The sequence below is a fragment of the Pinus tabuliformis genome, chromosome 4_2, assembly GCF_031772625.1.
Source record: "Pinus tabuliformis cultivar Carrire ecotype Pingquan chromosome 4_2, CPIR1, whole genome shotgun sequence".
In the NCBI taxonomy this organism is placed as follows: domain Eukaryota; kingdom Viridiplantae; phylum Streptophyta; class Pinopsida; order Pinales; family Pinaceae; genus Pinus; species Pinus tabuliformis.
Genome location: NC_142304.1, coordinates 365,483,705 through 365,494,184, shown reverse-complemented (window position 1 = coordinate 365,494,184; position 10,480 = coordinate 365,483,705). Strand labels below are relative to the sequence as shown.

The 10,480-nt window shown below is 39.7% G+C and overlaps 1 pseudogene; it reads right to left on the bottom strand.

Moving 5' to 3' along the window:
• Positions 1-1,039: 1,039 nt before the first annotated feature.
• LOC149169462 (arginine--tRNA ligase, cytoplasmic pseudogene) lies at positions 1,040-1,366 on the bottom strand (annotated as a pseudogene).
• Positions 1,367-10,480: the final 9,114 nt, after the last annotated feature.

Here is a 10,480-nt window from a genome sequence, read left to right as displayed (position 1 = left end):
AACCTACCCACCAACGTGCTCAGCTTTTCCTCTTTTGAGTATCTTAAGCCTACCATGCTGAGCAAAACGAGGAAGCCCCATTTGAACCCATTTTAGAGCGTCTGTTTTGAGCAGAAGCCGCATCGCTGGTAGAGGAACGAATTAAAAGCAGGGGACCGAGTTCTTAAAAGAAGCCGAGTTCCAATTGCTTTAAGTGGCTCGAATTGAATTGCTCTTGGGAGGATCGATCTTCCTCAACGTAGGGCCGTGGGGATTGTGATTGTAAGCTGGTTCTTTTGCGGCGTGTCTCTCTCTAAATTTCATGCACAAGATACCTGCTTTCACGCACAAGATACCTCGACATATTTTCTTTGTGGATAGATTAAGGTTCCATGCATATTATGAAAGCGATTTTCATTGTATGGTAGTCAAAATTATTTAGATTGAAGCCACTCTCTCTTTATCTCCTGGGCCAAGTTATCCATAGAGAAATTCTAAGCATATATCTCATTCTCAATCAAACATTCCAGATTTGAGATCAAATTCGTGAATTTTGAGGCACATTTCTTGAACACTGTTGAGACAGTCCCTCATAGCAACCGAATTTATCTTGCAAGAAGAAATTATCCTTTTCATGAGGTTGAATTATTAGCTCAAAAGGGAGACGATTTCTTCTATTTCAGAGTCACGACCACCTGCACGTCCTAGTCTGATTTATGGCATCTGAACCACAGTCATTTCCATGTGCTCTGACTGAACGTTGTCATTTAAGGGACTGAGTTTAGTTCTCTAAGAGCTGTGTGGGACAAATTCTGTTGCGGAAGGTTGCTGGAAAATTCTTAGTTGGCCATCGAGATAGCTGCTAATACCATACCTGTGTGTATAGAGCCTAAAGGCCAGATTTCCAGTGAAGGCTCGAGTTGCTGGGAGCACACTGCTGAGGAAGAGAAGACTGATACGCAGAAGGGAGATGTCTGGAGCAGAGTACAACCAAGTTGAGTATTATTCTTCATTTCCAGAATTGCATGGACCAAACACGCAGTTGAATAAGTGGTTCGACTTACATCATTTCCTGCTTGCTCCGGTTCTTGGCCTCATCAAGCAAATCTACAAGGTGAACGACCTCTGAACTACGAGTCCGAAAGCGTTTACCATCTGAACCAAGAACTAGGCCAAATCCAACCTGCCTTGCTTTTGGATATGGTAAATGCAACGATTGACCAACATCTGTCACGTATATGATCCACTTTGCCTTCTCTTCATTAAGTCGGTACCACAGTGCTGTCATATCAGTCGAAGCATAGTTGAAGCCACCATCCCTCTTTACAACAATTAATGGAATGTTTTGCCCTTCGATTTGGATTACTTTGGCACCGTCACTTTCCATGCTGGTAACAAGTTAGTGAAGGATTGTTGCTGATTAGTGGAGGTCAAACTACCCTATGAAATGCCTATTCGAGCTGCCTCTTAAATCTGGGTTATTTGCTGAAGTTGGGGTCTCTGATATACATATATTTCTTGCTCCAAAAGCTTGCTGCTGATTCTATAAAAGGAGGACTATAAACTCAGATCTTTATAGTGCCAGAAAGTGCCCAGTTGGATCCTGCTGAAGAATGGAGCTTCTTTGATGTTATAACACTTATCTACAGCCACTGTTCTTCCTAACATTTGCTGGTATATTCTACTTCAGATCTCTGTTAGAGTTGATATATCAGAGGTATATGTAATCCATTCCTGTAGTTGAAGTTCGAATTTCAAAGAAGGAAGAAGTCATTTAATTGTGCATCCATACAAAGCGTATCTTGGTATACCTGAGCATTTTAAGGGTGAAACATATCTATTGTATCTGTGTTGGAAGGACTTTGAGCCTCTCATTCTTGCTGGACACAAATCTGTTAGTGATTGGCTAAATTCTTAGCTGGAATTAGTTGAGTGCCTTTTCAATAGCTGGGGTTTGTCTAGACTTGCTGAGTGTTTATTTCTTTGTTAAGACAATGGCTAGATTTGATGATGTATTAGAGTTACTGAATACACTAATACACTCCACTATTGGTGGGAAGGTAAATGTTAGCAAAGACACTCTTTGTGACATTCAGACCTGCCTGCATGATGCACAAGAAAAGATCGATTTTTTGCAGCTTGAATCACAGCTACAGCAAGAAGAGCTACATCAAAATAGACACCATTCTAAACCTGTTTCTGTTCAGAACATTGAGACAACCACCCATCAGCAGCATATTAATAATGGTACAGTTCATTCAAATAAAGCAGCAGTTGAACATGCAGATGCAGAAAATGAATCTGCACTTCCCAAGCCCATCATCAGACCTTGGGAACAACTTTTCCACAACAAGCACAAAACTGGTCTTGGATATGATAAGGACTTGTCCTTTCATATTCCAGACTATGCCAAGCCCATTCAGTTTCAGAGTGTTGGATTCATTGATGATAGTTCACCTGCTTCTCATGACAGTTCAGCTCCAGCTGTTCCAGATTCTGCCCCTCTTCCACAGCAACAACAACAACAACAAAAACAACAGATCATGAAATGCCAACACTGTGATCGAGTTGGTCATTTGAAAGATCACTGTTTTGATCTTCATCCATGTAAGCACTGTCATAAAACCAACCATTCTTCACACAAATGCTTCAAAAACAAACGTCCTACAAGAACAAAGATTCATCTTGGATGGATCGCTTCTTGGCAATGGGCATCAACAGCCAAGAAGATATTCCAAACACATGTCAGAACTTGTTCCAGAATATTGAACAACCTTGCAGTTGAGTTTTCTCCATCTTCTCACCTTGTATCTAACAGGGGGAAATGATGGTCATCTACAAGCTTCAAAGTCACATCAAGCGAGCCTGAACCACAACCTGCCACACCAGTTTCAGAGTTGTAGCCAGAGACAAAGATGCCTGAATATGCCTTCAGTTGGCAATCTGGGACACTTCCTCTAGCAGAAGACTCCAGCTTCTTGCCAGTGTTGGAAGAGTTCCAGGAATCGCAGAGTTGTTGGTCATCCTTAAACCATCACAGATTAAGAACACTTCCTCTAGCAGAAGACTCCATCTTCTTGCCAGTTTTGGAAGAGTTCCGGGAACTGCACTAAGCGTTCCAGTGTTGGTGGTCATCCTTAAACCACCACCCTTTTTTACCAACATTTCATAGAGCACATTCAGCCTAGTGCTGCCATGCATTTTTGCACATTTTGTATTACAACTCTCTTCTTGGACTCATACATAACCCTTCGGATTAAGGGGGGGAATGTTGGACACCTAATCCTAAAGGGTTAGTGTGGAAGCCGAAAAGACTAAGTAGTCCAAGAGACCTTGGGATCTGAAACCCAAGAGTCACAACATTGTATTATAAATGTACATCTCCTGTTAATAAAAAAATGTACTCACTGATTTATCTTTCATATCTCTTGCTGTCCATGTGAGTCTGACATCTTCCACAGTGAATTCCTTTGTCTCTAAGTCTGTTTTAGTGGAGGATTCTAACAGGATAGCTTTATCATTTGTTTTCTTTGGCTGTTTGGGATCCTTTAGCTTGGTAGGTTCAGGAACATCTATGGTTCTGCTTCTCAATTTGTATTGTTTATGAACCTCATAGACAGCTGCATCATAGCCTTCCTTGAAATCAAATGACTCTCCGGACTTGGTTTGAAATTGATTGATATTATGGGCTTCTTGGTCATCTTGTGTTAGGAAAATTTGTTGCTCATTGTTTAATCCCAGTAGGTTGATTTGGGTGTCCTCTATTGGTTCGTTGGATGTTGACGCTTCCGCATAGTTCTCTTGAAATGGAGGTCTAATGTTCTGGCCAGGGGCAGCCCTTCCAACATTTGGATTTTGACTTTTTCTAAAGCTTGGTTTTCTTGGGGTGTTACTTGGTTGACCTTCCCATGATGATTTTCTTTCAATGGTTTCCACCCTATCTCCAAGTCTGTCCATACCTTTCATGATTGCATCTAGTTTTTGTTCAAATGCTGAAGGTTCCTCTTTGAAAGTTGTTCTTCTTTCAGCTCTTGTCCGATTTCACTTAGCAATAAGGTTTGCCTCCACACTCACAGCTATATTCTGCATGTCTTCTAAACTTGGAGGGGCTCTTTCCCTCAGTTGGTATGCCATGTCAGAATCAAATCCAGCAGGGAATTTGATCAAAGCTAAATCGGGTGGAGGTCTAAGGTTTTTAGGAATGGCATTATAAACATTGTCGAACCTAGCACAATAGTCTTGGACAGTTTCTTGTGGGCCTCTTTTCAAATTGTCATATTCTGTTAAGATGTGTAAAGGGTCTTTCCTTTTTTCCCATCTGTTTAAGAAGGATTGATAAAGAGCTTCCTAATCAACTATGGAATTTGCAGAAAGAGCTCTAAACCAAATCCTTATATCACCAGTTAGACTTTGGACAAAAATATTCATTCTCATATCATCATCATCTATTTCATAATTTTCAAAGTAATCTTCCATTTTCTTGGTGTGTTGCTGGGCTGTATAAGAGTCAGTACCATCAAAATATGTTATTTTACTCTGATAATCCTGAGGCATAGCCCTTGGATTTCCAGGTAACTAAAGAGAAGCATAACGGTTTGCCATATTTACAAGGATAAATGGGGCAACAAGAAGAAATGGAACCGCTGGAACAGCAAGGACTGCAGTTGAAATATGTGCAGTGGATGGAGGTGTGGAGAAGGTGCTTTGAGAGGTGGATGAAGAACTAGGAGAAGCAGTAGTAATGTGAAGATGGGTTGAGGCTTTAGAAAGAGTTGGGATATAGTTCTGCTGAACTGTTTCAAGGTCTAGACCAGCAGAACTTTCTTGAACTTCTTGTTTCCTAAGGGTCTTAGGGATCAAGTTGGGATTTTCAAAAGCAGCTGGAGGGTCTAGGTCAGGATTTGACCTGGTGTAATGAGTTTTCTTCTTTGGAGCCAGCTTCTGAACTATTTTTTGGTATTTTCAGGGAATTTCTTAAGATCACAATTTTTTTCACAATATTCTAGAAGGATTTATTTGAAATATAGGAGGATTTGGGCTTTCCTTTGAATATGTTGAAACAGGGAAACTGATCAAATCTTTGGAATAACTGTTTATAGCCTAAACCTATACTGGAGATTGACTGAAGCAGCTTTTATTTACTCCCGTAAATGCAGAGCAAAGACAGTTTCAAATGCTACCTGGCTAACTTCAAGCTCCATATGTAGCTTTAGAGAATAGACAACAATTATAAGAAAACATTCAGTCCTCAGTGGAGTCGCCAATGATGTTATCACTCACGTTGTTCCCTGCCTCTTGGAGGGAATACAACCGAGGTAACCACTAACCAATCTTTTAGCTACAGGTCCTAGCCTACCTCCAACCAGAGAGGGCTCTCTCTTTGTAATTTAGCTTTGCTTTGAAGTATTTTAGGCTAGTTATGATGTACAGGGTTTGTTTTAAGTTTCTTGGATGGTGATCTCAAGTAGAGCTGGAATGCGTGTCTGCAATAGTATATTTCATTGGGCAATGGAGTCAATGATGGTGTACTACTGAAAATGTTTCCTGGGTAAAGGTAATACTACAGAGCGAGATAGGCAGTTCTGGAACAATTTTCAAATCTGGAAATCGGTTGAATGAAGTAAGGGAATGAAAGGCAGTCAAGAATCTTTCATTATGCTGGCAGAGGGAAAGTGCTTGAATATTATTCAGGAGCAATAAAGAATTCCTAAACAGTAAGAAATTAGTGCAAACATGAGCAATCAAGAATTCATATTTATGACTAATTCTAAAGAAAACATATTTTATAGCAGAGATTGAACACAGGGTGCTGTTAAACAAATCCCGGGCTATTGCTCTTCTCTGTTACCAAGATATTGAACATATGTGGGATTTGAAAACATAGAAAACATAAAACGAAGTTTAGAATAACTTACTGTTCCATTGAATGACACAGGAATTCTGTAGCAAGTCCTAGAACATCATTTTCACATTCAGACAGCACAGAAACCATGAACATCAACAGCCATTTGTATTAGAGAGTCTCAGAAATTATAGCATAGCTTAGAGAGAAAATCAGCAACCCCAAATACATTCTATGGGGAGGTCTTTATACAAAAATGAGATACAAAATATCTTATGGATGAGTCTTCATGCAATAAGTTCCCTCACCAACTCTTCAAAGAAGTAAATGAAAGAAATAAATGTTGCAGTACTTGTTGGTGCACTAGTTGTCCACTTTGTTAGAGAAATTTGACTTTTTTGGACTAACTGAGTTGGCTGAAGCTGCGTCTTTAATTTGTGGTTTCTGTGTTTGCTGTCCTGGCTTTGGTATTCATACTTGGTCTTTCATAAAATTGTTGTAGTCACACTTTGACTTCTTTTGCCTACTGTCTTCATGCTTTAACTGATGGCCTGTGTACCCACTTTTGTGGACCTGTAGCTGACCAAAATATGAAGCTGGTCAAAAGAGGGAAAAGGACCAAAATTACCTTGGAAAAACCTCCAGCATTGCTTGCCACCAATCCTCAGTAGGTAGTCATTTCCCTTTGTTGCATCAATCATATCAAGGATTTTCTGACCTTGAGCACTAGAATGTTCCTTTATGCTTTGTGTTTGTGTCGCTTCTAGTAGTTTGACATCAGTTTTGGGACACATCCCAACATTATATAAGATGAATGAATCCATATTGGAATGCATAGAATAGATGGGGAAGTTTTGGGGTTTCTCTTGACTGCTAACCACATATTTCATTAGTGTTTCTCGGTATAATCTCTTTGGCTGTCCAAAGGCTGAAATAGTGGCATAGGACATGTCTAGTTGCAAAGATCCTTGGAGTTTCGCACCCCAAGATCTGGATAAAAGCATACCATACTTAGCTGGAATATCAGCTACCACCACATCCATAAAGATTGTCTTAGCTGGATATTGGACTAAGGATACACAAAGGTCTTTGATTAGGCCTAAACACCTAACCTGGCTGGAATCAAATGAGAACAAGTCTTTGTAGGGCCTTGTGATGTCTAGATCCAGCCTCTCCATAAAATATTTCGGCATTAGGTTATGGGAGGCTCCCGAATCAAACATAGAATTATGCAATAGTTTGTCACGAATGTTTAAGCTCATGTAGAATGAAGTAACTCCTCCATCTACCATTTTACCATTGACTTCTAGACCAAAAATCAGTTTTGGTTGATCATCAAGAACATTGTCTGCATCCCTATTCTCTGGTATCTGTGGTGACCTATTGATTTGTTGTCTGTAAATTTCATGTTTGGCCAATTCAGAGAGAGGGATAGCTATTTTCAGCTTACCTATTTCTGTTTCTAAGTTGAATGGTTTTTCCATCTAAATTTTTGCATTATGGACAACAAACTTTTCCTTTTCAGCTGAATTTTGAGTGATCTCTTCTTGATTATGAGTGTTGTTTTGAGGTACATCTAATTTGAAATTATTTCTAGGAGAACAATTTAGATTTTCTTTTGCTGAATGGGAGAGGTATGGCTGATTTTTTAAAGACTGTGAGTCTGATATGTCTTCCACAGTGACTTCCTTTGTGTCTAAGTCTGTTTTAGTGGAGGATTCTAACAGGATATCTTTATCCTTTGTTTTCTTTGGCTGTTTGGGATCCTTCAGCTTGGTAGGTTCAGGCACATCTATGGTTTTGCTTCTCAATTTGTACTGTTTATGAACCTCATAGACAGATGCATCATAGCCTTCCCTGAAATCAAATGACTCTCCAGACTTGCTTTGAAATTGATTGATATTATGGGCTTCTTGGTTATCTTGTGTTAGGAAAATTTGTTGCTCATTGTTTAATCTCATTAGGTTGATTTGGGTGTCCTCTATTGGTTCGTTGGATGTTGAGGCTTCCGCATAGTTCTCTTGAAATGGAGGTCTGATGTTCTGGTCAGGGGCAACCCTTCCAACATTTGGATTTTGACTTTTTCTAAAGTTTGGGTTTCTTGGGGTGTTACTTGGTTGACCTTCCCATGATGATTTTCTTTCAATGGTTTCCACCCTATCTCCAAGTCTGTCCATACCTTTGATGATTGCATCTAGTTTTTGTTCAAATGATGAAGGATCCTCTTTGAAATTTGTTCTTCTTTCAGCTCTTGTCCGATTTCGCTTAGCAATAAGGTTTGCCTCCACACTCACAGCTATATTCTGCATGCCTGCTAAACTTGGAGGAGCTCTTTCCCTCAGTTGGTATGCCATGTCGGAATCAAATCAGGTGGAGGTCTAAGGTTTTGAGGAATGGCATTATAAACATTGTTGAACCTAGCACAGTAGTCTTGGACAGTTTCTTGTGGGCCTCTTTTCAAATTGTCATATTATGTTAAGATGTGTAAAGGGTATTTCCTCTTTTCCCATCTGTTTAAGAAGGATTGATAAAGAGCTTCTGAATCAACTATGGAATTTGCAGCAAGATCTCTAAACCAAATCCTTACATCACCAGTTAGACTTTGGAAAAAAATCTTCATTCTCATATCATCATCATCTATTTCATAATTTTCAAAGTGATCTTGCATTTTCTTGGTGTGCTTCTGGGCTGTATAAGAGCCAGTACCTTTGACTTCTGCAGCTTGACACACCTTGACCCGTGGAAGGAACACATCTGTTATAGCTCCAAATCTCACTCTTATGGTTTGTGATGCTGCACTCATGGCCTAGGACAACCCCTCTTTCCAGACCTGGTCCTAAAATTTAAAAAACAGTGTTTTATCCCTTATACGCGGCATTGCCCTGAGTTAAACGCATGTATATGCGGGTAGGCATATACCCAACACGCGTATATGTATTAAAACACTTAAAAAAATATAAAACTCCTTAATTTCGGGCGAAGATCGCAGGTTTTACTTGCTGATCACCTGTTAGTGCCCGTGGCCCAACTGTTCCCAACCAACTCCCAACTAAAAAACTACTTTGGGAGAGGTATAAAAAGACCTCAATGGGAAGGCCTAAGGGAGGAGAGAAGAGAGAGAAAGGTTATTATGCTGATATTTTTCTCTTGACTAGGTCTGAAGACCCTTTTGACTTCTACACTTCCCCCATTTATACAGGAAACCCTTGTTTCCTTGTGTGTTGATGTTCATCCACTACTTGTGACATCATGGAGAAAGTCATGGAAGGAGTTTGTTAAAGGCTTGAGGCTGGACGGATCCAAAAGGAAGCTTTGCTTGGAGCTTGTGAAAGGTGACTCAGGTGAAATTATTCCTTTTCTGTACTTTATTTGTCTATAATAAAAGAAACACATGTCTTGGTTCATAATATAGATCTTCTTTATGTTTATGATATTCATGTTGGAATTCATATGTGAATGGTTGTTTAAAGTTCATAACTAACTACCTTTTCTTTATAACATGAAGATGCTTTCTTTGTAAGGTTTTGTCCATATGCTGTTGTGTTCTTTGGAATTGGTTGTTTTGCAGGACAAAGGAGCAAAAGGAACTTGAAGAAGGGTTTGGACCCTAAAGGACCTTCTCAAACGTAGGACCTAAGGTACACCCCCTTATCATAGAATTTGCTTATAATAGCATAATGGCTATGTGAATGTGTGTTTCTCTGTATAGACAACTTTCAGTCTGCTAGGGTTTCAACCCAAAAGCCCTAGGGGAACTTTTCCCTCAACACTTTCCCTTGGAGTTTCTGAATCTAAAGCAAATTTGAAGGTGGAGGCAAATTTATGATTGCCTGAACCTTACATGGGTCGAGACGAATCCCTTCCTTTGAGACTACAAAGCCAAGAAAATGACCAGAACTGACACAGAAAACACATTTGTGTGGATTGAGTCATATCTTGTAGTGTCGGCAACGTAGAAATATCTCTCTCAAATGCTCTGGATGATCAGTCCACTTTCGCGAATGAGCCGAAAGGTCGTCGAGATATGGTTGAATGATGTTTTTGATGTCATGGAAGGCATAATTCATTGCCCTCTGAAATGTTTCCCTTGCGTTCTTTAAACCAAAGGGTAATTTGCGATATGCAAATGTTCCCCACGGACAAATAAATACAGTCTTTGACTGGTCCTATGGGCAGATATTTATTTGATTATACCCGGAGAACCCATCCATAAATGAAAATATTTCACACCCGACGCATTCATCAATTATCTGGTCAATAAAGGGTGTACGGTAGTTGTCTTTCGAACAAGCTTGATTTACATCCCTATAATCGACGCACACTCTAATCATTCCTTGTTTTTTCATCACAGGAACAATGTTCAATACCCAATCGGTTAGAGGAACCGGGTATATAAAACTAGCATGGAGAAGTTTCTCAACTTCTGCCTTGATGGAAAAAGCTTTCTTGGCATGCACCTGCCATAGCCGTTGTCGTACCGGTTTGACATCTGGATACATCTTTATTTCGTGTTCAACTATACTCGGGTCAATGCCTGGCATTTCATCATATGAACAAGCAAAGACATCTCTAAATTCGTGAAAAAGAGCGTTATATATTTCGAGTTCTGAAGGAGAACAACATTTGCCAACATAAATATTCTCTACAACATCCATTTTG